The sequence below is a fragment of the Grus americana genome, chromosome 3, assembly GCF_028858705.1.
Source record: "Grus americana isolate bGruAme1 chromosome 3, bGruAme1.mat, whole genome shotgun sequence".
Classification (NCBI taxonomy): Eukaryota; Metazoa; Chordata; class Aves; order Gruiformes; family Gruidae; genus Grus; species Grus americana.
In genome coordinates, this window is record NC_072854.1 from 27,458,303 (window position 1) to 27,485,264 (window position 26,962).

General features: G+C 42.4%; 1 protein-coding gene across 1 annotated transcript in view; it reads right to left on the minus strand.

The window, feature by feature from the left end:
- The window catches only part of COL21A1 (collagen type XXI alpha 1 chain), a 114,413-nt gene extending 91,115 nt beyond the window's left edge, over positions 1-23,298 (minus strand). The window contains exon 1 of the mRNA XM_054822413.1: positions 23,237-23,298. The gene's annotated coding sequence lies outside the window, so the exon portion shown is untranslated. The remainder of the gene's footprint in view (positions 1-23,236) is intronic.
- Positions 23,299-26,962: the final 3,664 nt, after the last annotated feature.

Genomic DNA, 26,962 nt, shown 5'->3' on the forward strand with positions numbered 1-26,962 from the left:
ACGTGCTCTTCAGTGCAGTTTTGTCACTGTTCAAACTGGGGAATGGAGAGAAAGAGAGAGAGAAATCCTTTCTCTGAAAACCCTGGCTTCTCTGCTGCATGAAGATTTCTTGCTGAAGAACTACACTGAAGAAATATAGCGAAAGGAGGAGTTCCTTCCTTCACTTCTTCCCATAGCTAGTTACTGTCTAAGGAGGAGGCCAGGAAGGGTATGATTTTAACCTTTTCCAGCACCGACAAAATTGAACCAGACTAAAGGTTATATACATTATCTTGGCTTCCAAGTACAAATTAACACTTCTCTCATATTACATCACTGTATAAACATCTCTTAATTCAACTGGAGATCATTAGGTTTGGCCTACAAAGGATCAAATATTAAAACGTTACAGCAATCATGATCGAAAGGGCATACAGGAGATTCTTTGCATTTCCAAAACTTACGCAATACTACAGAAACTGTACAGCAAGAGAAAAGCAACCTGGAAAATCCTGATTTATATGCATTAAATAATGTGGAAAAGTAATGCAATATTGCATCATCTTCTTTTTATAGTTGTTCTCTGCTTTCAAAATTAATGTGTTTTACAAATAAAATGTTAGGGCAATTTACATTTAACTATTTATTCCTCACTCTACCATATACTACCAGTCCTAAGCATTCAAAAAGTCTATGAGGTTACTCCAAGCCAGTTACTCTTAACAAGTAATACATCTGAATCTGTATTTATTTCCACTTTGATTTCGGTCCCATTCTGCATTCATGTTTTCCACATATTGTTCCTCTTCATTTATTTTTCTTGGTGGGCATAACTGATGAGGCTATTATACTCGCAAACATTTGAAAGAATAGCAGCATTTCCTGGGAAGGGTGAGGCTGTGAAGACATCATTAATTTAGGCTTGGTTTACACATATGCATATGTATATAAATGCAAGACCGTGTATAAATAGAAAAAAAGTCTCCTGCAGTGACAAATACATTTGTATTCCCGATATGATTTCTTTCTATTTCTATGTTGGAATGAACTATTTTGGCACAATCACCAGTATAATTACATTTATACCAGGAGTGTTCTACAACATTAAATATATGATTATAGAGTAGTTCAGATGAGGTTTTATTAAGAGGTGTCAAGAAAGAAAATGTGTTTAAGTTATGCATATTCTGAGTTTTCTTTAATTTTTTTTAATAGTAATTGTAAAATGGTTCCATTCCAGCTAAGCAATATCTGAACTTAGTCTATATAAGAATACATGGCTATACAAAGTACACAGTTTGTTTGAGATATACTTTATTTCCTCACCCTTTTATTTCTTAGCCCCCCCCCCTGACTCCCACCACCTTTGCTGTCTTTCTTTCTACAACAGTGGCAAGGGTAAGGGGTACAGCTGTGTTTCCCCTCCCTGTAGAAGTCTAAAAGCCTACCTGGTAGACAGGCTACAGAACAGAGATCTCCAGACAGAGCTGGAGAAACCCAGGAGAGAAGTGAGGAGACCTATTGCAGCTGAGTAAGTGAGTCTATCAAGTCCACAGCTGCAGCAATGGGAGCTGCGCGGTGCTGACGGCAAAGCGACTTGGGTTAGCTGAAGGTGACTGTCCAAGCGCCTGCAGAAAGTGAATGAATATCGGAGACCTCGGAGAAGCAGGAGCATCACATCTTGCCTGCAATTTTCAGAAATCGATCTCACCTGTCTCTGCAGATCCACCTGTGGTCCCTCAAGTATGCACTAGCGCAGTCTGCTCCTGCTGCTCAAACATTATTTTGGATTTCTCCCCCAAAGCTCAGGAAAGGCACTAACAACTACTTCGAGTTTATGGTTGATATTTCATTCGTTTGTGCCATAGCCACAATTTAAGCCTCTCGTTAAAAATGGTTAACTTAACAGTCCAAAGAGCATTGCCCAAGCTACTGACAAAGCAAACCACTCCAATCTGCACTCCAAAAGACATTTTAGGTATAGGTAAGAAAAAAATCCCTATGGACTGGTAGTTTAAATGAAACTATTCTGCAACACGATTACAATTTCCACTATTAGGGGTATTCACTATAAACAAACCCACAGGAATTAGTACTGCATGGTAACATTACACTCCATGTTTATAGCTTTGATATATATACTGCATAAAGTATTATGCCGATTATATAAAGGAGCACAGCGGATTAAAGAAATTATCATATTTTCACCAGATTTCAGGAAAAAGGCTTTGTGTCAACTGTATAAAGGCTTTATATCAACTCTGATGCTGTACATCGAAGACCAAAGTAACTACTTGATATATATTATAACCCCAGCAAGAAGATACATATTTATTAAAGCAAAGAATCCTCTTAAGTGGGATGGGCTGACTGTTTAATTTTCATATGATTCATTAAAGCACAGCAAACCCACAGACTCCTCCAGTCTACAGCAGAGAAAGTTTGTATTCATGCTCCAACATCTGAAGTCACAGAAGTCTTGTATTTTTAAATCCAATTTATTCTGGCACTTTGGAGTTCGTTGGATTTATTCCCACTCCCAGAGGATGCTGTGCCAGGTGCCAGCAGCTAGTTATTATGGGTTAAAAAAAATAAAAAAAAAAAGAGGCTTACCAGCTTACCACAGCATTTGAGCTGCTGGACTGATATACAACTGATTGGAAAACAATATAGGATGGGCAACTTATGTAAGCAACCACAGTTGGCAGCTCAGTGCTCTGGCTGCAACAAATGAATTTGAGGTCTCCCTGGAAACCATGATTTCATCCCGTCTGTGAAAAGCCTGTGCTGTTATTTCTCTCTTTATCAAGCAACTTGAGATTCCACAGAATTATCCCTCCTTGGACGGACCCAAGGAAAACAAAATAGCTAATCAATAGGATAAAATCTGACACTCAGATTGTACAGTTGAAATTAACCCAGCATACGATAACAGGATTCTGCATAAGAAATGTTAAACCTACTGCTGCAAGAAAACCAAAAGTTTGAATTTTGAATGTGCACATGTATATGTATCTATGTTACCAAACAGGGAAAGAGAAAACAATTTAATACAAATGACTACCTGGAGCAATAGTTTGGGAGACCATTTCATCTGAGGTAAGGAATGTAGAGATCAATTGGGCCAGTGACAATTGTTGGTAAACTGAAGGAAAACAGTCATTGGGGCACATAATGCAATAACTGGAAATGATATATAATCATTATATATAATTACATATAATTATATATAATTTAGCAATGAAACCACTATAGAAATTGGCTCAAGTCTGAGAGAAAGGTCCAACAATCTCTATCAACGAATGTTGACACAAAGAGGCATAAAGGCGACATAAAACCTGAACCAATCCAAGTAAGATCTAATGCAATTTAAAGACTACATAAGGATCATGCCTAGTTGACAAGAGAGACACAGAATTGCTCAAAGTTCTCAGAAAAGCAAGTCAGCCAAGGATTCAGAAACATTGTCAGTGCTACCAAATTCAGCTAGGTCCTGATAGGTCAGATACACGTTGCTGCCAATAGCTCCTCACCCACTTCTTTCTTTTCCCCCTAACATTTATTTTCTTTCCATCTTTTCATTTTTTTCCTCCACTTTTAGAAAAGGGAGGGTAGGGCTGGCTTAGCTGTTATTTGCAATGTGATGATCGCAACATTCACTGTGAAAACAAGAGAAGCAGTAAGAAATACACAACAGGTGATGTAAAATAAGTTTGCTATGTGAAGGAAAGAATAAGGGTATGTTTGCCTCCTGCAAGTAAGGGCCAGCATCAGAAACAGAAGTTATATTTTCTGTCTTCCTATATTTTTCTTCTATTTGTTTGTCTTGTTTATCCCTCAAACAGGTTTGGATTCCAGCATCAAGCACAACGGATCAAGCCCATTAGTGTTATTCATTGTCTTTTTCCACAAATTATACTTGATGTTACTCCCAGCGTGAATTTAAGTACTGTCAAATGCTGGAAGGGATAAGAAAGATGACACGGACTCCTACTTTAGCTGAAGGTTTCAAAACTTTATTTGAAAGCTTAATCCTTTCCAATTCTTTAACTGTCCTCCCTCTTTTTCCCTCATTTCCCAAAACATTCAATAAAAGGCAAAATAGATTCATCCTTTTTTTTCCCTTTTTTTAATAGCAATTCATAGCCATGGGAAAAGCTGGTTAAAGTCTCTGTTCAAGCTTCAAAACTTGATTTTATTGTTTTATGTTACAGAATGAATGGATTTTATTCCATTTAACTTACTACAACAGCCGTTGTAGTAGACTACGTATAAAGGTATCATGAAGTAGACTGGCCTTTAAAACGTTTGATTATATGTTAGCATTTTGACAATGATGTATAAACTCACTGACATCAATCCAAGACGAGTCATATGAGCTAAACAGACAAAAAAGAATTTTAGGTTTTCCAGTTCGATGTTTTTCAAATGACAGAGTTTTTTTACTTAGTCTTGTTTTTACTGAAAATATTGAGAAGCCATTCAAAGGAGGCTGTGATTGCTGAAGGAATGGAAACAGTAGAAATTCTAGAGGAATTTAGGACCTGAACTACTGAAAACTTTGAAAGAACTCCAGCTGCCTTCAGTGGAGCTAAATCAGACCCTTAATATTTTAAACAGTTTTTTGAGGGAAGAAAACAGGAATTTAGCACATTCATGCTCAAACATAAACATTTACTGTTTCAAGTATATCCAAAATTTGGTACTTGGAGAAACACTCACAGTTCCAGGTATGGTATGATCCCAAGCAAAAATTAAAACCATGCAAAATTTACACGCTTAGCTGCTTTTCACCTGCAAGAAGACTAAAGATACTCCAGCAAGTATTCAAGCTCACTTTCTTCACAATGTGATGACTCTTACAGCCTGTTATATGAAGACAATTATTTTTATTACATTCATAAAGTATAAAACTCCTTCCTTGTCCCCAACTTATATTTTTCCTTCAGTGCACCAAGCAACTAAGGACACAGTAGCTGCAGAGCTGAGTAACTAATGAACGGACAAGTCACACCAAGAAGGTTTTGCAAAGGTGCAGGGTGGGGATAAGGCCAGGACCGTCCCGCACTACACAACCCGTGTCTCTGGGTATTCCCTCCCCAGAAAATTCCTGTGTATTTCTCCCTGATTTCAACTTTGCTTCACACAGGTAAATAGCATTAAGAAAAAATAGGAAGTAAGCCAGCAGATACCATACAAACCTCACCCTGGATGTTGTAAATCACTTCCTGACATAGGAAAACCACCAGTATTTCCCAGTCCCCCAGATGGGTGTCTGAACAAGGAGCTGGTTTAAGTTGTACATGAAAGCACATACGTTTAGAAGAGAAATGCCATTTCAACATCCATACAGTTAAGTGAAAATTCATCTGCTTTGCCAAAGCCATCATACGTGATCTTGGGAAGAGAGAGGATCATCCAGGATATTCTTGTCATCTAGTTTGACCCCTGTATGCATAAACCATAGATTGTTAACAAGAATCTGGATTAAATTGCATTTTTAAGAAAAATATCTAATCTTGTTTTAATGACTGGAGCACATCCCTCCTCTCCCCACTCCCCTCAATCTTTTCCACTGTTTAATCAGTTCCACTTTTAAGAAACTGTGTCTTACTTCGAAGATGAATTTGTCTGAATTTCCAGCCACCGGTTCTGCCTATGACTTTCTCAGCAAAACTGAAAGGTCCTCCTGACTCCTTTCTATCTATATGTATCCACACTCCAAGTCATCACTCAGTCCTGTCCTTCATATACTAAACCACTTGACCCTCATAAGATTCATGTAGCTATACTTGTTTTCCAGATCCCTTCTCTTTTTTGTTACTTTCCTTTGAACTCTATTTTTGACATAATGTTTTTGAGGCGTGGACATAAAACAGGACACAGTATTTTAGCATGCTTGTTATTGTAAGATCCCAGATTAATTCCGTTTCTACGCAAAAGCTTTGTACTTCACACATCCAAACATACTGGTCTACTTTGTCCCAGCCCTGGAGCAACAGCACATAGTGAGGTGATTATCTACTGAGTAGTGACACCAAAAACCCCAACATCTCTGAAGTAACCTACAAAGAATAAACTGGTGACAATGGTTATTCAGGATGATCTCAGAAGCACTGCTGTTTGTAGGTATCCCTCAGTGTCTGCTAATGAACCTGTTTCTAATTATTTAAAGAATGGCCTTTGCTGAAGCAGTTTAGCTCCTGGGGGTGAAGATCATGTGCAGCATCAGCTACAAGTCATTAAGAGAGAACAGAGAGGCAAGTCAGATGTCTGGGAGGACTCTGCAGGGCTCCTGGGGCATAGGGAGTGAGGATGGGGAAGCTGTCTGCAGTCCTGGCCAATATTGTTCTGGGGCTGTGGAAGTCTAAGTGCGAGACAGGAATAAAATCGGGGTCTCTTCCTCTCTCCCTCATCCCCAACCTCCCTACCTAAATGCAGAGAAAGCTGCGGGGAGATCTCAGTGTGGTCTGCAACTGCCTAGAGGGAAGGTGTAGAGGAGATGGAGGCAGACTCTCCCCACAGCCGTACAGTGGAAGGATGAGGTGAAATGGGCACACATGGGAAGAGAGGAAAGGCCAGCTCAATGCAAGGGAAACATGTTCTACCAGGAAGATGGCCAGACACTAAAAGAGGTGGCAAAATCTCCATCTTTGCCGTTTTTCAAAGCTGGACTGAACAAGACTCTAGCCAGCCTACGCTAACTGGGTCTGCTTTGAGCAGAGGCTGGACCAGATGATCCCAGCATGTCCCTTCCAACCTCCATGTTTCTGTATCTCCGCAGGTCCTTTCCAGTACCCCTCCTTCTCACTCTTCAGAGTACAATTTCCAGGGCGCTTGTCTTTGAGGTGCACGGCCCCCGTCCCTCAGGCACATCACCCTTCTCCAAGCTGTTTGCTTTTCTGAGCTATTCTGTTGCAGAGCAGGGCCTATGAAGGTAAGAGGAGAGTGTGATGAAGAGCAAACAGGAGGAAGAGGTGGGACGGGGTGAGGAAAGCAGGCCCAGACAGCCCTGCCTTCCTGCTGTCCCAGAGGGCAGAATGGGGCTTCAGGGGCAGCCACGCCACCCCTCATATCTTGACCACTCCTCGTCGCAACAAGACCAGCAGACAGCTGAGTAACCAGGAGTAAAAGTTCAGGTGTTCAGAGTACACCCCACACGTTGGGTATTCAGAGTAGACCCACAGCTACTCCATATCTCCCCCATCACATGCACAGAATACACAGCCAGATTCCTGCACGGGAGATGTCTACCAAACAACTTCCAGTTTGAAGTCAGCAATGACAAAATAGTATTTTTTTATTAAGGCCACAAGGAGTTCATAGAATCATAGAATCATAGAATGGTTTGGGTTGGAAGGGACCTCAAAGATCATCTAGTTCCAAACCCCCCTGCCACAGGCAGGGACACCCGCCACTAGACCACGTTGCCCAAAGCCCCATCCAACCTGGCCTTGAACACTTCCAGGGAGGGGGTCATCCACAACTTCTCTGGGCAACCTGTTCCAGCGCCTCACCACCCTCACAGTAAAGAATTTCTTCCTAACATCTAATCTAAATTGACCCTCCTTCAGCTTAAACCCATTACCCCTTGTCCTGTCACTACACTCCCTGATAAACAGTCCCTCACCAGCTTTCCTGTAGGCCCCTTCAGGTACTGCGAGACTGCTGTAAAGTCTCCCCAGAGCCTTCTCTTCTCCAGGCTGAATAACCCCAACTCTCTCAGCCTGTCCTCATAGGAGAGGTGCTCCACCCCTCTGATCACCTTCGTGGCCTTGCTCCTCTGGACTCGCTCCAACAGCTCCATGCCTCTTTTGTACTGGGGCCCCCAGAGCTTCATCTCCTGAAGGAATTCATCTTGTGGTCAGAGGCAACAAGAGCCTTTGTAGCAGACATCCACCAGCTCTTCAGCTTTCAGCTTTTAAAGTGGCCTTTTATTGCCTGTGATTTTCTAACATGTAGCAGTGCCTTTCCTGCTTTCATGAGTAACTCCAGCTCTTCTCTTCTGTGTTCATATTGACATATTAAAGTGTTCCCTACATGTCTTTGTGTGCTTGAATTTTCACATGTGACGCTTCATAGTTGGATACGTGGCTCCATATCTGTATCATAACTGTCTAGCTATCACATTCTTGGTTTATGATAAGCCACACCCTTGGTGATGCTGGGGAGTGATTCTCCCACTACTAACCTAGCAGAACCGTACGTGCCATCTCATCTCTCCCTGTGAAAAAGTCCCTGAAGCCTGTAATACTACTATAACCATTTACCTCCAATATCTTTGCTTTTGCTTTTCTCTCACTCCAGACAATCTGTGCTATTGGCCACTTATTTAATCTTCAGACATTCACTAATGAGGATTTAATAACACAAGAGGAGTACAACTCCAAATCTCCAGCATACCATTAGAAGAACTACCCTCAAGCCTGAGAGGTGTTTGTTTTTACAATTACAACAGTCAGGGCCATGCAGGTTTGTTATGCACTTGGAAATTCTCAGAAATCTCTGTGTTCAAAATGCAGAAAATTATTCCTCAGCCGTCCCAGACAATTCCCCGCAAGCTGGCACTGCAAGGACGGACTGGGGGTGCAGGGCAGCATCCTGTTCCATCTTGCCAGGTTACAGCACATGGGAAGAAGGCAAATTCTTTCCTCCCACTCTACGTCTATGAAGAAATCTTCAAGGTATGGGTCAGAGAGTCATCTGGGCCCTTGGATGAGATTAGCTACGATACTCAGCAGTGATCCCAAACAGTCATAAGCACTCATCACCCACACACCGCTTAGGTTTCCACCAGGGAACCAGAAGAAATAAGGCACTCTTTTCCCTCTTTTGAGCAATAATTAAATATTATTTAGCATAAAGAGCATCCTACCTCAGGCTACTCTGACAGATTAGATCTTTTACAGTATTATAGCCAACACAGTCAATAGCTGAAGATTTTCCCATGCTGCCTCCTTCGTGCCATTCCACTTGCAGCTTTTCTGCTCAAGAGAACAAACAGTTCTGCCCTTTCTTTCTTTTTGACATTAAGGGGCCTAGAATTTGTTAATAAATCAGGCATATCACATTTCTGATTCAGCCAGCTTGACTTAAATTAGCAACAGGTGAAATAAATGGCCATTAGAGGTTAGAGCACTTTAGGCAACATTTTTTCTTTCAAAAGCACAGAGGAATTTTTCCAAAGTAGTTCCCATCTCTCAAAACACACAAAACATGTAACATTTTCCATAGAGTCCATTAAGAAATGTCTACTGTCACCAACGTAGGTTGCAAAAGACAACATAAAACAACATGTCACACTTGCTAGGAGTTATGACAAGTTGCTTACAGTGTATATTAATGCTATCGGATAGCAGAGGTCATGCTTTCTTACATAAACAGGTGTATAACTTACCTTTCAGAGAACTCCCACAAATTAAAAAGGCAGATTTTTATATTGTCATAAATTCTAATACATGGCTTTCAAAAACAGTGAAAAGAATACAATATGTTATTATCCGTGCCAGAAATTTGACATTTCTAAAGATGCCAGATGCATTTTCAGACATATTCCAGAGTTATTCAAGTTGAGAAGGGCTTTTTTTTTTAAATGTCAAACTGGTGCTCTTAGAAAAATGGGCAGATTAAGGGTTTTGTTTGTTTGTTTGCTTCTTTTAAAAAGCTGAATTTATATACAAGAGAGAATTCTAATATATTCTGTGTTCCAAAGAACACAAAATCTTGAGCATCACTTACAGTGTTTCAGAGCAAAAACTTACAGTGTTTCCAAGGTTTACTCTGGCACTTGAAGCTAAGGATTATACAGCTGGACAAAAGCACCACGCATGCAGTCCTAGTGACTTCACGTAAAGAAGGCTTGTGGAGATAAATTCATCTGTTAAATGTCAGTTCCAATTTGTATTTCTTAGAGTAAATTAAAAGCCACAGTTTAAAAGCATTACTAGCACTGATTCTTCAGACCATGGGATTCCGCAGCGTTCCTTTGGGGAGTGATCCTTTTAAATTATATCCAATCCTTAGCCTTCTGCAAGCACTTCTAAGATTTTGATCATTTATCACCAGAACACTAAAGATGCTGGAGGTAATAATAGCAGGGTTTTTTACATTTTTTTGCTCCTGTTATTTTTAAATACTTGGTGCAAAGTAATTAGTTACAAAACGAAGTGCTGCAAGTGCCTGTCATGGTACAAACCAAAACCTCCAGGTTCATCAGAGTTCAGTGCTTGCATTTATGCTATGGAGCACCAAGATAAAATCATTTGGTTTATATTCACTGTCCATGATGCACAAGATTCATGTTCATTTCTATAGTGTTATTAGAAAATACCTTTTAGCTTTTAAATTGTGGGATTCATAAACTCTCAAAAATATAGTAAACCAGCAGCATGAACAACCATTAAATAAACACAGAACAAGAAAAAAAAAGTTCTATACCCAACTTATCCAACATATAGCAATAAATTATTTATGTTAGACAGCATACACAAAAAGAGATCAAAATGGATCAGATGAAGAGTTTCTAAACATATTCCCTTTTATGTGATGTTCCCTGTCTACGAAGTTCACTTCATAGACAAAGTTCTAGTAGACTTAAGTAACACAAATTAAAAAAGGCAGGTTCAAAAATGCATTAAAGCTTTATTTCTGTATTCCAATCCTCTATCAAGCTAAGAGTAAGAACTGAGGGCCCCAGTACAAGAAAGACATGGAGCCGTTGGAGCGAGTCCAGAGGAGGACCACAAAGATGATCAGAGGGCTGGAGCAGCTCTCCTATGAGGACAGGCTGAGAGAGTTGGGGTTGTTCAGCCTGGAGAAGAGAAGGCTCCAGGGAGATCTCATAGCAGCCTTCCAGTACCTGAAGGGGCCTACAGGAAAGCTGGTCAGGGACTGTTTATCAGGGAGTGTAGTGACAGGACAAGGGGTAATGGGTTTAAGCTGAAGGAGGGTCAATTTAGATTAGATGTTAGGAAGAAATTCTTCACTGTGAGGGTGGTGAGGTACTAGAACAGGTTGCCCAGAGAGGTTGTGGATGTCCCCTCCCTGGAAGTGTTCAAGGCCAGGTTGGATGAGGCTTTGGGCAACGTGGTCTAGTGGCGGGTGTCCCTGCCTGTGGCAGGGGGGTTGGAACTAGATGGTATTTAAGGTCCCTCCCAACACAAACCATTCTATGATTCTAACATGGTACAACTAATAGGTGTTAAAACGTCTGTACCAGAAGGCACCATCCTTGTGGTGAGGGGTATTCTGGAGTCAGGCACAGCCTCTGCTGGGCAAGTCTTCTCCGCCAGTGCCTCAGAGCATCACTGTGTGAGTGTCAGAGAGACACTTCTTCAGTTCTGCTCAGAGACATCTTGAATCAGAAAATCCTAAAGAAGCTATTGAGTGTGCTATTGCTTGAGGCAGTATGAACAATGCATTTGTGTGCTTTACTTTTATGGCTTTGTTTCTAATACAGAAACACACACACACAATGTCTGCCATTATCCTCGACTGAATAAATCAGACTTTTCACATAGCTTTCCTCTTCATTTAATAAGAAGCATAATCTCTACCATAGTTGACACATACACATCTCACTTTGGTACAGCGTAAACAACAAACGCTTCCGGAGTGATGCGGCTTTCTTTCAGAGGCCTAACATCCAAAACAAATCAGAGATCTCCAGTGTTGGTGCACGTCAATTATGCCACAAGGATCACTTTAGAAACTGAAAATGCTGATACCTATTGTTATGACTCTCTGCAGTGCTGGCAAAAAACAGCGTGAAACACACAATACCACCCATAGTTACACCATACCGCATACTTCTCCTCTCCCATTCCACCTCTATCCAGAAACTCACTATTTGAACATTTACCAGAAATGTGAAGGTAAATGGTTCAAACTGCTTCAGAGTGAGGAAGGAACTAAGCCCTGGTCTTCCCTTCTGACTAATACTCTACCCACATGATATAAAGAGTAAAAAATATTGCTTTTCACGAACCTTTTTCCAAAAACATGTCTTAAAAATTCCTGCTGGATTGGGATCCACAGATGAGACAGAGGAATTCCTACCCTGTAAACCTTTCTAGGAATTGGGCTTGTGCTAGGTACCTACTGTGCCACACAGTTCTAGGCATGCCTTGCATCAGACGTGTAGGCGTGTAGGAATTTTTATTGACAGAAACGCAGGCATGATGACTTCAGTTACCCCTGCGGTTGAGTAGAAGCAAGAGTCTCTACGGCATTTAAATGTTGGACATAGGCCCCTAGAGTAGACGTTACATACCAAAGTCCTTAGGCCTTTGAGTAATGTTATACTCAAGACTCATTTCTGTAACTGAGGGCAGTCTTTTCTAACTAAGCCAGAACATACTAGTAATGCCCAACACAGATGCTCTGCAGTAGATTCTGTGCTTCGAAACAGAGACACAAATTCTAACTTAGGTGCTGTTTGCTGAAGGTGTATTCCCAGAAATCCTGATTTCACTGGTCTCTCCTTAGGTTCATTCTTCCAATTTTTCTGTGTTCCCATGTGTCCCATGGAAACCTGAAAATCAAGTTTCTTTACTGTGACTTGGCAAATATCACTCATTTAGAATCACAGAACCGTTTTGGTTGGAAAAGACCTTTAAGATCATCAAGTCCAACTGTTAACCTAACACTGCCAAGTCCAACCAATAAACCATGTCCCTAAGCACCACATCTACACGTCTTTTAAATCCCTCCAGGGATGGTGACTCAACCACTTCCCTGGGCAGCCTGTTCCAATGCTTGACAACCCTTGCGATGAAGAAATATTTCCTAATATCCAATCTAAACCTCCCCTGGCACAACCTGAGGCCATTTCCTCTTGTCCTATCACTTGTTACTTGGGAGAAGAGACCAACACCCACCTGGCTACCACCTCCTTTCAGGTAGTTGTAGAGAGTGATAAGGTCTCCCCTCAGCCTCCTTTTCTCCAGGCTAAACAACCCCAGTTCCTTCAGCTGCTCCTCATAAGACTTGTGCTCTAGACCCTTCACCAGCTTTGTTGCTCTTCTTCGGACATGCTCCAGCACCTCAATGTCTTTCTTGTAGTGAGGGGCCCAAAACTGAACACAGTACTCAAGGTGCGACCTCACCAGTGCCGAGTAATTGGGGACGATCACTTCCCTAGTCCTGCTGGCCACGCTATTTACCTTCAACTGCATCACTATGCTCCTCACTATCTGCCCACAAGTAAGACCAGTTTTTAGAAATTCATAACCACTCACCCAAAGCACTCCACTAGTTTCAGTTCTATACAGATTTTGATGGTCCATTCATTAATGCTTCATTCATTAGCACAATCCAATAGTAATATTACCTGATCTGCACCAAAGAAAATTTTGTATATAAAATTAATAAATTTTTTATAAAGTATATTATAGTCCACATTCTATGCTGAAGTATAAAAAAATACATAAAGTATAAAATAAAACTGTAAAATAAATATAGCATTTACCCACAAGTTGTAAAACTAGCACCTGTGGGTTTAGACAAAACCAATGATTGTACAGACAGAGTGTGACTACTTCAACTTAATATGACTGGGTGGACTGCTGTTTCCACTGCGGGGGGGAAACAAAAACAACAAAAAAAAAACCCAACCAAAATGAATTAATGACAATCTCCATGGCACATAAAATCTGCACCTGGACTATAATTTGTTGCATTCAGGCCCAAATAAACACAGCATTGTCTGTAGGACTGGGTCTCCAAATGAAACAAGTGAGGAAGTCATCAAAATAAATAAACGAACACATTACATTGTATAACTTGAAACTTTAATAACTGGCTATTCTATTTCCAGTTACAGAATGATATGCCACGGTCTCATCTCCACCTAACATTGCTTTTGATGTAAAAGAAACAACCATAGTTCAAGAAGTGTTCTTTAAAATTCTATTGCTCCAATTTTGATACTATATTTACAAAATACAAAACTACTGAAATATTGAATATTATGAGAAAATTAACTTAATATGCTTAGGCACATTTTATAGAAGCTACATTTGCCAGTGCAACAATGGTGGTATTTGGAGGTACTTTAAGATCACAATAGTTATATAAGTGGGCTGTGAATTCTAGATACTCCACACAATAAGCTAATTAATTTCATTAATTTAATTATTTACCACTTCAGAATGACTTGGTATAAAAGTGTCATCTCCTTCAAAAAGAGATTGACCCACTGTTTGACTAAAATGGATTTTTTTGCTTCTAAGCCTTATTCCAAGATGTGTGATTATATTCTCTGTTCTTACATGGGCTGTATAATTCATCAGGGTTCACAATCAATTTGCAAGGAACAGAATTTAGCTACAATTTAGCCATAATAACCGGCAATTACGTCATAATCCATAAGCATTGCTTAATATTTTAAATCTTTAAAATCAAGTGCTGTTATGTATGTTTTGGAATGAACTTGTTAAAGATGAACTCTATATCTAGACACATGGTTGTTGGTTCTCAGATAGTATCAAAGGTGAAAAAAAGCACATACACAAACACAGAAAGTCAATTCCCTTTCAGCCATATTATAAAATATGCTTCCACGACAATGAAAATAGATTTAAAATATCAACCAATGAAAATGTATAAGTAAACAAGACTAGAAAATAACCATTTCACAGAAAAGGCAGCAAAATGTCTATGTCAAAATGACAGTAGGTTATTTCCTAATAATTATCATTATAATTATGAATATTTTCCATTTTATCAAAATATTCTCTACTTCTTCACCTATTCATTTTCAGGAGAAAAAGGCTGTCTCCTATTTATTCAAACAAGAAATCAGGTTAATGATTTAATGCGATCATATATTTACTTCAGGTGTCAATCATCCACACTTGAGTTCTATTTTGGTGTTACTGTAGTGGAGTGGTCAGGATGAAATCACCATACAACAGAACTTTCACATCACATTTGATTTCTGAGCAAGATTTCATTGCCTGCAGTTGCCCAACTTTCCAAAGACATCCTGTAAATATTTCTGCAGGAGCAGAAGATATACATTACCAAAGCTCTATTTAAAACCCAGACAGATTAAACCAGGAAACAAATTGAAAACTGCATGTGGTCAAATGTTGAGGAGCAGAGAGAATTGGGTCTTCTCCAAAGCACCAAAACTTGTGCAAGGGAAATGCTCTGTACTGGACAGCTCCAGGAGGGTTTTGTTGAATGCCTTCTTCTTGCTACTACTGGCAGGTACCATCAAAGCATCAACTACTCATTACCTATAGTGATTACTTAGCATAAGTAGGTATATCTATGCATATGCAAAGAAGAAATTCTCCTTTGCTAGAAACACCTCTTCTGAGGGCAGATACCTTATTTAAATCCAGATCGGAAAAGAAAATAAGAGATAAAACAAATAGAATGCCTTTACTCTTTAGGAAATAAAAATATAGCTTTATTCTTGGTACTGCTTGGCTTCCTCAAAGACAACTATGTGCTTCTGAAAATTAGGTGCAGCTGTCCTCTCTTTTGAGCTCCTTAATGAAATCCTCTGCATCCTGGCTTCCCTCTCCTTTTTGGCAAAAGTTGTCAATGTGCATTTCAGCTGAGTCATGAGCACACCATGACCATGTGGGCCTCTTTGCACAGCAAATGGACTTAATCACAGGGGCATACAATTACATTCCTTTCTCCTCATTGCAAATTCATCAGGGAATAACAAACATAAAACTCCATTGTCTAGGACCTTAAAAAAAAAATCACTGTTATTCAGCAAGTGTTCCTGCCCTTCCCCACTCCTCATTCTTTTCCATGGTAGTAAAAAAGCAAAAACTCCTTTATCACTTTCTCTTCTATTATACTGCAAGAGTATATTTTTCACAGTTTTGTATATTGCCAGCATTTATATACATTTTATCATAAGTGATTTCTCATGATTTGTGCAATTCCTCACAGGATTTGAAGGATTCTCAATTTTACTTTTCACGGATAGGAATAATCTCCTCCAAGTCTCTTAATTGCCATTTTTTCCTCATTCTTCTTTTTCGCTCAACTTCCAGCCAGGGCTATTCAAAAAGCCATTTAATTTATCCGGTTGGTTTGCTTAGGGTTGCCATTTGATCCTTGCTTTCTCTGCAAATGACAGAGTTTCAGCCGGTGAGAGTTTCGGTTTCCTGAAATTAGGCGGTTTGTCTCTGAAAATGCCTCTTGACATATTAACACCTTTTATTGTTGCATTTCCACCTAAAGTTTCCTTTGTTTTAAGTTGCTATGAAGTGAAGGCCTCCACTCTTTACACAGCTCCCATGTTCTTGGCTGTACTTTTCCACATTGTTCTATCTCATGAGTTGACGGTGAATCTCACGGTGTATCTCAACAGTTCTCTCACTTCCACCCACCCAGTTCTGCTCCCTCCTAATGGAAACCTTTTAAATGCAGGAAGTAGGCAGATACCATTCCACTTGGGAAGGAACTGTGTGCCCTTCTTTCCCAAGATACTGACATTCAGTTCGGCTTATATTCTGCCAGGAGTGATCTCCTTTATATTTCAATCCTGTGCTATCAAGGCCAAGAGTTTAAGAGGTGGAGACTCCCGTGTCCACCTCCCATAAGCTATCAATCCTCCGATTAAATGGAAGTCCAGCATTACATAACTTTGCCCTGGGTTTTTGACTTGGGCATAAAGTCTAATCTGAGAGAGCCACTTCCCAGAGAGTGTTTTTATCTTTTGAAACATTTCCCACAGCTGAGAAAGGAATGAATCCACAACCCTAACAGTCCAGCAATGGTCCACTCCTGCTTCTTCCAACTTCAATTCATATTCTGCGTAATTTACCCATCCTTTAAGTTATTGCACAGACGTGCCTGCCTCCTCTTCTCCACATAGGACAGTGCAGCTACACTTCCAGTGCTTATTTTCTCCTCTGTCTTATTTAATTGGGAATATTATTCTATTTTCTCTACTTGCAATGAGGAAAGGGGAAATAGTAGGAAACCAGGGTCAGATCCCAAGTGCAAGTAAGTAGGAACATGCTGATCTGGTCAGAGAGAGCTGCAATTAAAGGAAGAGATATTTATTTAAACAGCCTTGCTTAGCTCTCTGCTAATGGGCCAGAGGTCCAAGAAAGCCACCCAAGAGATACCAGCTGGTTAAAAGACTAAGAAAAAGAAATTATTTCATTTAGGGACACGGAAGGCAGTAGGTACCTTTCTAATTGCACCTATAATTTGAACCTTTTAAGATCCTGATATCAGGAAAGGAAGTAACATACCAGTTGGTACATCTCCCCTCAAATGTACACATTACACTGACAGTCTAGAAAGCTCATCTTGGGATCTTGTGGTCCCTCCCTGGCAGCTCCCCTGCTAGTTTGGCAGAAGTTCACACAGTTTTGCGCACTTAAGTGAAGCAAGGGTAATACCACAAGATTCTAAACTGAGCTCAATCATCTGGTATTTTAATAAACTGTACTGTTGATACAACTATGTAATATTATCTTGACCTCTCCACATAAGATACTGCAAGCTGTTGTGGAATTAGGGAACTAATACTCATTGGCGGGGGGGAGAATTGCAATTACCTCCTGAGACCAAAAGAAGCACAAGGTACTCTTGACAACAAAGACTTCCCAAGTGTCTGTTAAAGGCTGAGCCTACACATACTCCTGCTGTTACACCAACTGCAGCACCCTTCTCTTACGTGTCTTCGAATCACCTTAATTGGGCTCACTTTTACATGCTGCAACAGTTTTGTCTAAAAGAAAACTTTTGGAAATCATTAACTCTACTTAATGAAGAAAGTACAGATTGTTATAAAATATTTTGGAAAATACAAGCTGGCATGCTTTAAAAATTGTTGGCTTAATCTCAAAGTAGAGCTCAGGGGCTGGTTTTTTTTCCACTTTCTGTTGATGTAGGATATAAATGAGTTCAGGCAAGTTAGAACATGTTTTATCATCACCATGGCTCTGAAGATTTACACAAAAGAAAGAGGAAAAGAATTGACAGTTTGGATAATGCAAATCAACATTGTACATTTGATAAGTTGGACAAAAAATACAGAGCTTTGGGTATAGTACATGATCTTTAAAATATATAAAAATGTTCTAAGCTAAGCAAAATTCAGTGTTAATGTACACTCCAACCACAGAAGTTGGGACACTCTTCATTCCAACAACTCAATTTCTCCCTTTCAAAGACATCTTGGATAAAGACGCTTTTCTAGTATGTTCCACAGATAATTTTTTTTTTAAAATCCTACAAGTTTTGTCACGCCAGCAAATATACAGCATGCTACAGCCACTTCAGCTGTGGATATGCTGTGTCCAGACAGACACATTTAGAGCTCTACCAGAGAACCTTAATTTCCCAATTAAAACATACAAAACCCCAATGATCACTTCTTTGTTCAGGGTCTTTTACACCCACACATGGACCTGCACACTTGTAAACAAGTAGTCTACTTCTACCAGCAGATTTTACCTAAGCCAAAGAAGATGGGGATGGCAAAGCTACATCCCACACCACTGATTGGCACCTCCTGTTTACACAGTGCTTCCGCCACCACCTCTAAGGACAGAGATGAGTGTACGTGAGGCAGCAGCAGGACCTGCCAGCACTTGCTCTTCAAGGTCACTGAAGTGCTGTCTTCACCTCTGCACAGTCCCCTTATCTCTCTTCATACCTCCCTTTAACAGCTTCCCAACAGCCAGAAGAAGTGACACTGAGAGCCCAGCCCTTTTCCCAAAGCCTGGGAAGGAGAGGAACATTTGCAGGGGCCAGTGGAGAGGAAAAGGAAAACTGTTAGCTTGAGAAAAAAATGGATGGCTGCAGAGGTGACAGGAGGCACCCACAACATGCGACAGTGGAGAACAATGAGGTGAGCTGGTCTGGATGAAAAGTGTGAAGCAATAAGACAGATTCTGCTCCCACAAAGCTCCCCCAAACCCTCCCTGTCCTAAAAATGCCCTGAGCCCTCCTCATACCTCTGTCCCCATGTCAGTTCCCAGAAGAGCCCTGGTCCTGGTCCCACAGCCAAAGGCAGGTGGTCCCTACAGCCACTCCTCAACCCCTCCTGCCCCAGAAGAGCTGCGACTGATCCCAGCCTCTCCTTGTCTTCCCCCCGCGATCCCAGAACCCGCTCATTTTGCCACATCAGTATTTATTTCTCTCTACAGGGCTAAGAAGCCTCCAGCTTCTCTTTGTTATTAGTTCAGTGTCTCATGCCTCAAACCAGAGCTTCAGACCAAGCTACTGGAACTAATCATAGGAGAGAGAAAAATCTTGGAATATAAAAGTCTGAATTATGAAGAGGTCTTAAAGTGCTAATATACAAGGTGGAAATTTAGATGGCCTATGTGCTAATGCAGTACTCTCTACAGGCTTACTTCGCACTGAGAGAGAATTCAAGGAAAAATGTAAATCTCTCACTGGCATGAATGATAGTTTTATTTTTCACCACATCAAGTTCAAACAAACTTCCCTGCAATTTTTGCATGTTATATATATAGAGAATGTGTTTCATTCCAGTGCCTGTGTGTTTTACTTAGAGCAGCTATTAACTTCTCAATATTTAAATCCTGTTTTATTACAACATAAAACACACTGATAAAAAGATCAATTACTCAATCCAAAATTCAAACGATATAAATCACGCAAAATTCCAAAAGGTTGACATGTATTTACTTTGTACTCTTATTTCCATTCATAATATTATTCAGTACGATCAACACTGCTCATCTCCCTGGTTTCTATCTGCTGTTAATCACGAATAGTGTGCCTGACACCTACCCTGGAAGGCTGAATCAGTCAGCGCTGCTTTAAAACAATGTCTGTGTAGATTAATGGCAACTTAGAGAAGTTTCTTTTGTAAGTCTCATAGTACCCCAGTACCATAGAAACTAGGGAGAGAAAAAAGCCTCTCAAGTCATTTTGTCTGTGCCCCCCACAGGTCCAAGTTTTCTTCTACCATACACTCCTTTTTTCCACGGCCAGTCCAGTTCTAAGTGAAACAAAACAGAAGCCTTGCAGGGCTCAGCCTATTTCCCCATTCATGGGCAAAAGCAGGGAAGAAATGCCAAGCCTTGATTTTTTTTTATTTATTTATTTAACAAAGCAACATGCAGTGCCACGGCGTAGCAACCTCCTCAACAATTTTCTGCTCACCCCTAAATTTTACTCCTGGCCAGTAGAGTTGGCTACTCAGAAGCAGACCCTGGCTGACGAAGCCAGCTCCAATGCAGTGCGCTGTGTGCGGTCAGCACTGGTGCTCAAGGAGGTGCACTGGATTCTCCAGGCAAAAGATGCACGGGGGGACATCAAACCCTACGCTCCAGCACAGGACGTGCCGCAGAGGGACGGGGTGCTGAACCACACACATCTCTCTCATGAAAAACTCTTCTAGAGACCTTGCTGGCCCTGCCCTGCCGCCCCCTCCATGGGGAGCCCTTGCCGCTGTGCCCTGACAAAATGCATCCTTTCAGGTGATTCAGAGAAACTCTGACAGCTTACAGGGCGACAAACTGGTATCAGAAAAACTCAATGCAAGGCAATGCATTTTATAAGGCGCATTTTGGTCTCTTCAAGCCACTCTCATCTGCCGCGCTGCCGCAGCCGCAATGGGAAGCGAGGGAAGCAGCTGAGGAGGAAGCAGCAGAAGATATTGCATGAACACCGCATCTTCAGCGGGGTTACTCGGCTCAGCTCTGGTCACACCAGCTCAAAGAAGAGAAAAAAGGCAGAAACAAGGGCATCATAATAATACAGACAACTAAGAACATTAAAAAGGCCTGTCTTATAAAGAGACACTGGAAAGACTGAATCAGCTTTATTCAATGCCTCTCTAAAGCAGTAAGCGCAGAACACAGGGACACGAAACAATAACGAATAACCTAGAAAGAGAAGTTAGGCCTTGTATCACATCATAGGGACGTTCAAAAAACTTAAGTGATCCTTTTTCAGACTGTGAAGCTAATTTCACAAGCAGTCGCTGGAAGCAAAGAATGTCATAGAATTTTTAAAATAATTAATATGTAAATTGATAACAACAACACAAAGAATAACACAATAAAAGAATAAAACTTGAGCAAAGTGGCAAAAACCTCTAGGTAATGGAGGCAAGGGAAGAGAAACACCAAGTCGCATTCCAGCCAGCTATTTCTGTAATTAGTTGGGCTAATAATTGGACTAGGCAAAAAACTTGTTTAATGCAGTAGGACCAACTACACTTATCAAAGTGTGTTTAAGAACTGAATTATAATCCAAGTAATTTCAGGGATGACTATCATAGCCAAGACAGAGATAAATTAAACTGAAGCAGTTTTGCCTCATGGACTGCCTGAGACTCACCTGTATTACTGAGGACCTGAAGGGAGCAACGGGATGCAGTTTACAGAACTGTACTCTGAAACTAAGCCCAAATCTCCTAGCATTTACCAATAAACCAGTTTACTGGTTGTGATGGTGCCAAACCAAGACATGATGTTCTTCAGCAGATCATCCGCTACTGCTCTTAGATTTCAACTGTTGGAGCAGTTGGAGCAGATGGAAGAAGAATCACAAAATCTAGCATAAATGTTAGGCATGTGAGTGAAATATTATAGATGGATTACTAAGCCGTGTTTACCTTACAAAGCTGCTTCTTTGATATGCATGATTGTCGCCGAGAGTGTGAGTTCACAGGCTGCCCTACTGGTAGCCTCTGCCACCGCTGGAGCCTGTAAGGGACCTGAAGAGGTCATGTAGTGTGTCTCACAAGAAGAAGGCACCATCACTCTTGCCTTAAGCATTTCTGGTAAATGCTTGTTAGATCTGACCTTAAAGAGCACTAGTGAAAGAGATTCCACACCCTACCTGGACAGTCCAATGCTCAATTACCTGTACAGTTCAGCAGGACTTTCCCTACCATTTAACCTAATCTCTCCTGCTGCAGTTCAGCATGCTGGTTCTTGTTACATCTCCACGGGATGTGGAGAACAGTTTGTTTCCCGCCACTCTGGGTAAGCAACCACTTACACAGTTGAAGATCGTTATCGCATCTCTCAACAGTCTTTGCTTCCCTAGACTATAACATTCCAGTTCTTTCACTATTTTCTTATAGGTTGTTTTCTAGATCTCTGATCACCTTTGCTACTCATCTCCTGCCGAACTGGTAAGACTCTGCTGGAACAGTGGTATTCAAAATCCCAGACAGTACTGATACCAGACACAGACCCCAAAGTCACAACTACCAAGGGATGCCATCACACATTTGCAACGCTCCTGTTACGCATCCCAGAATGAAATTTGTCTTGATTTTGCACATCTTTAACACTCTGTATCCTATCAAAGTCTTCATGCTGAAAACTAAATTTCCTAAGGAAAATACTTAGCACGGTTCTTCAATTAAATATCTTGTGCCCACTCTTTAGTTCAGTATTATATATTTGAATAAATATTTGAGAGATATATAATGACCGTCCCTACAATCAGTAAGGTTTGGGGAAAACTTCCAAGTGAGTTTACTAAGTCTAATAAACCCGGAAGGCTTTCTCGGGTGCCTGAAAGCTGGAAGGCTTCCAGAATCAACCAGTGAGCTGTTTTTCCAGCCTGTGAAATCCCTGAATCCGAGATCAGATCCTTTCAGCACATCTAAGCATTACACAACTGCACAGGAGTAATCAGAAGTGGCCTACAGAGCAGATTTTTTTCTTTCCAGGTACAGAAACAAGTATAATTGCAGTTAATACGAACCCTTCAACTTTACTTAGTATTGTAAAGTCTGAACTCCCATGCCACAAACTATCAAAGAAGTTAATCCACAAAGTCAGTAACTCGTTTGACCCGTGGTGTGAGAATAAAGCAGATTTCTGCATGGCACAGAGGACATAGCGTGATATAAATGATTTCATCTCGTGCCAAAAAACTAAGTGAGGATTTCAGGCTCGTACAATCTGCCTGCACGCACTGCAACCGCATCGCAAAACCCCCACATCAGCGACGCGGCCCGTTAAAAAGGAGGCACAAACGTCCGTATCTCAGACCCGCGGCTTTCTGGCGCCCACCGTCCCCACACCCGGGCTCCCGCGGAGACAGCCCGGCTGCGGGGCGAGGGCCGAGCCCGCCCCGATGGCTGCACCTGCCGGGGGGTGTGTGGGGGGGTGTGTGGGGGTGTGTGTGTGTCCCCGAGCCGCCTCCGGCTGCCCCCCCAGCCGCACACACACCGCCCCCGCCCCGAGCGAGGGGAGCCCCGCAGGGGCGAAGCGCCCCCGGGCAGTCCGCCCCTCCGCCCCGCTGCCCCCGGGGAGCCCCCGCTGACCTGCCGGCGGCCGCACGCCCTCCCTCCGCCAGCCGCGCTGCCCCACCTGCCGCAGGGCTCTGCTCGCTGCGGCGCGGCTCTGCCCCACGCCCACTCGGCGGCGGCGGCCCCGGCCCCGCGCCGGCAGCAGGAGCCCGCCCCGCCGGCAGCACCGCCTCCCGCCCGCCTCCCCGCGGCGCCGGCCCCGCGTCCTGGCACGGCCCTGGCCTGGCCGCTGACCAGCGCAGGACCCGAGCCCGAGCCCGCAGCTTTGCTGGTCCCCTTCTGCACCTCCTATGCACCACTGCCCCCCAAAATGCGTGGCCCCCCGCCATCTCACCCGGTCCTCGGTAAAGGGTTGGACAGGCTTTCCCTGGTCTGGAAGAGCATCTTGACCCCCGGCTGCATCTGGGATTAGCAAGTTGTTTGATACAAGAGAGGCAGACCAGTGGTTTGAAGTAACTTGGTGATGATGCACCTTTCACTTCAGAAGTACCTGGTTTGGGGAGCTACTGCAAGATTAGATACTATTTGGCCACACACCTCAGCCCTTCTGTCGCACATGTGGTTTCACACTTTCTGAAGTGAAGCTGTCCCACAGACCTCTGGTAATCACCACACCACCCTTTGATCATCCGTGGTACCACCACCCATACCAGAGCTCAGGTGCAGACACCCTTTTTCTGACCATGCAAAACTATTGGCCCTTCTTGTTACCCAAATGCCTCGCTCCACCTTTAGACGACGCACTCTGCAAGGTATTGTGGCAGAGGAATAGATCTATTCCTGCAGCTGCAAAGGCAATGCACAGATGGGCACCTTGAATAAATTCCTGTCCAGCTTCCGGCACTTCTTTTTCCAGGTGAAGGCACAGGATGACTTTTGTGAGCCCTGGCCTCAGCGACAGCTGTGTCTAGCAGACAGGCTGCTGGGAACACTTTACCTTTGGGAATGTGGTGGGTTGACCCTGGCTGGAGGCCAGGTGCCCACCAAAGCCACTCTGTCACTGCCCTCCTCAGCTGGGCAGGGGTGAGAAAATATAACGAAAGGCTCATGGGTCGAGATAAGGACAGGGAGAGATCAATCACCGATTACCGTCACAGGCAAAACAGACTCGACTCCGGGAAATTAATTTAATTTATTACCAATCAAATCAGCATCAAGTAATAAGAAATAAAACTAAATCTTAAAATACCTTCCCCCCACCCCTCCCTTCTTCCCAGGCTCAACTTCACTCCCAATTTCTCTCCCTTCTCCCCCTGGAATGGGGGTTGTGGTCAGTTCATCACATGTTGTCTCTGCCACTCCTTCCTCCTCAGGGGGAGGACTCCTCACACTCTTTCCTTGCTCCAGCGTGGGGTTCCTCTCCCAGGAGACAGTCCTCCAACTTCTCCAACGCGAGTCCTTCCCACAGGCTGCAGTTCTTCATGAACTGCTCCAGCATGGGTCCCTTCCACAGGGTCACAAGTCCTGCCAGCAAACCTGCTCCAGCGTGGGCTTCCCACAGGGTCACAGCCTCCTTTGGGCATCCACCTACTCCAGCGTGGGGTCCTCCATTGGTGCAGGTGGCTATCTGCTCCACCATGAACCTCCATGGGCTGCAGGGGGACAGCCTGCCTCACCATGGTCTTCTCCCCAGGCTGCAGGGGAATCTCATCCCTGGTGCCTGGAGCACCTCCTCCCCCTCCTTCTGCACTGACCTTGGTGTCTGCAGAGTTGTTCCTCTCACATCTTCTCACTATTCTCTGGCTGCAATTGCTCCTGGTGTTTGTTTCTCCCACCGCCCCTTGCTTCTTAATTCTGTTATCCCATAGGCACTACCACCATCACTGATGGGCTCAGCCTTGGCCAGTGGCAGGTCTGTCTTGGAGTCACCTGGCATGGGCTCTATCGGACATGGGGGAAGCTTCTAGCAGCTTCTCATGGAAGCCACTGCAGTAGCCTCCCCTCCATTACCAAAACCTTGCCATGCAAATTCAATACAAGGACTTGGATGACCAGCCAGTGAGTGCATGACTTTCATATGGGTAGAGGTGTTACCAAAACCAGGAGCTGGTGTCCTTCACTGCCTTTACACCAACTTCAAGAACCCACAGACTCAAGAGAGGTGTGGCAAGCCTAGCAGAGGCAACACAGTATTTAAGATCTCTGGGGCCATTCCCTAATTGCTCTTTATTCACAGGTTGTACCTAGGTGATGTTCCTCATGTCTCCTCTCTACATGTCCGTGAAGGTCCTGGAGGAACCTCAGAGCTGTGCCACATGAGCCCTGTCCTCCTGTGAAGGAATGCATATGGAGAAAAACATTAATTAAATAGCATGGAAGTGGCAGCTTCCATCAGACTGGATACCTGGCTAACAGGGGTCTGAGGCTGGCAGGTAGGAAGGGGAATGCAGCTTCACTAGTTCTCTGTGAATAAGATACTTGTTCTCCCAAGCGTAACAGATACCGACATTAGAAAGCAGTACAGGTATGGATGCCAGTGATCCCAAACAGAGGCTTCTTCCTTTCGTACTCAAGGTCCTCACCCCCCTCTGCCACTGCCATTTTGAGGATCTGTGGCCAGCTTGTCTTCCTGATGCTAAATCTGCTTTTCCAAGACATCGTGGGCTGTGCGTACTGTGCGCACAGCAGTAGCCATGACCAGTTTCACCTATTTTGTAGTCAGGGTACACGTTACTAAGAGACCTCAGCTTCTCTCTTCCCACAGATCTTTCAGGCTTTCCTTATACTGATGCCTGTGTACAAGCTTGTGTTTGCATAGTTCATTCAGCCAGGAGACAAATCTGGGCTCAAACATAACCTCGATATGCTTCAACATGTAGTCTCTTTTGAGGATCACTGAAGAGCAGCAGATTTTTGTGAATGAACAAGGCATTAAGTGTCCGTGCTGCCCGCTCATACACAGAGACGAAGCTTAGACAAACATCTCCACACTTCATAGAAAGAGCTATCACCTTCCAGTTAAGTGCAAAAAAGAAAGAAATTAAAAAAAAAATCAACCCTGCTGTTGTCTGGCTATCCAAACACAGCAAAGGATCAAAAGATGCTTTTCATTCTAAATCGTATCCCAGAAAGGCACTATTTGGGAACGTCTGAAAGGAACATCTCTGACAGTGATTTCTTGCTTCCCATCCTTGCTCTGACCATGTTCGGAAAACTGAGCAGCTCAGCAATGAAGCAATGTATATCTCAGCTTGCGATGATGCAGTTTGATTGCTGTCAGTGAATTCATTCATATATATATGTGTATATACATACTTACCTAAAGACATGCGCATAGTGTATTTTGTGTATATTTTTTTCCTATGTAAAAGATGACCCTCTAGGAGATGTTTAAGGGATTCTGTGTATGAACTGTCATAGACTAGACAATACCTATTTTAGCTAAAAAAGTTCAAGAAAAAAAATTCGTAATGTTTAACTATACCATGGACGGAGAACATAATAGTAAATGCCAACTCTAAGAGGGCTTAAATCTAACAGAATCAGTATTTTTCAATATGTAGCACCTCTGGGCCATTGTTCATATGAAGAGAATATTTCTCTTAACAGCATGAACAATTTCCTACCATTCAAGGCCAATGTATTGTGACCCTTTAAACAGGAATCTTTTGCAAGTTTTGAGGATGCTCTGTTTAACAACTCTGCTCCCTGGGAATCAATTTGGAAACATTATAATGCTGTATGCATAAACTTTGCCTTTAACAGAGTCTACAATGAAGTCTGAAAAATTAGAGTAATAAA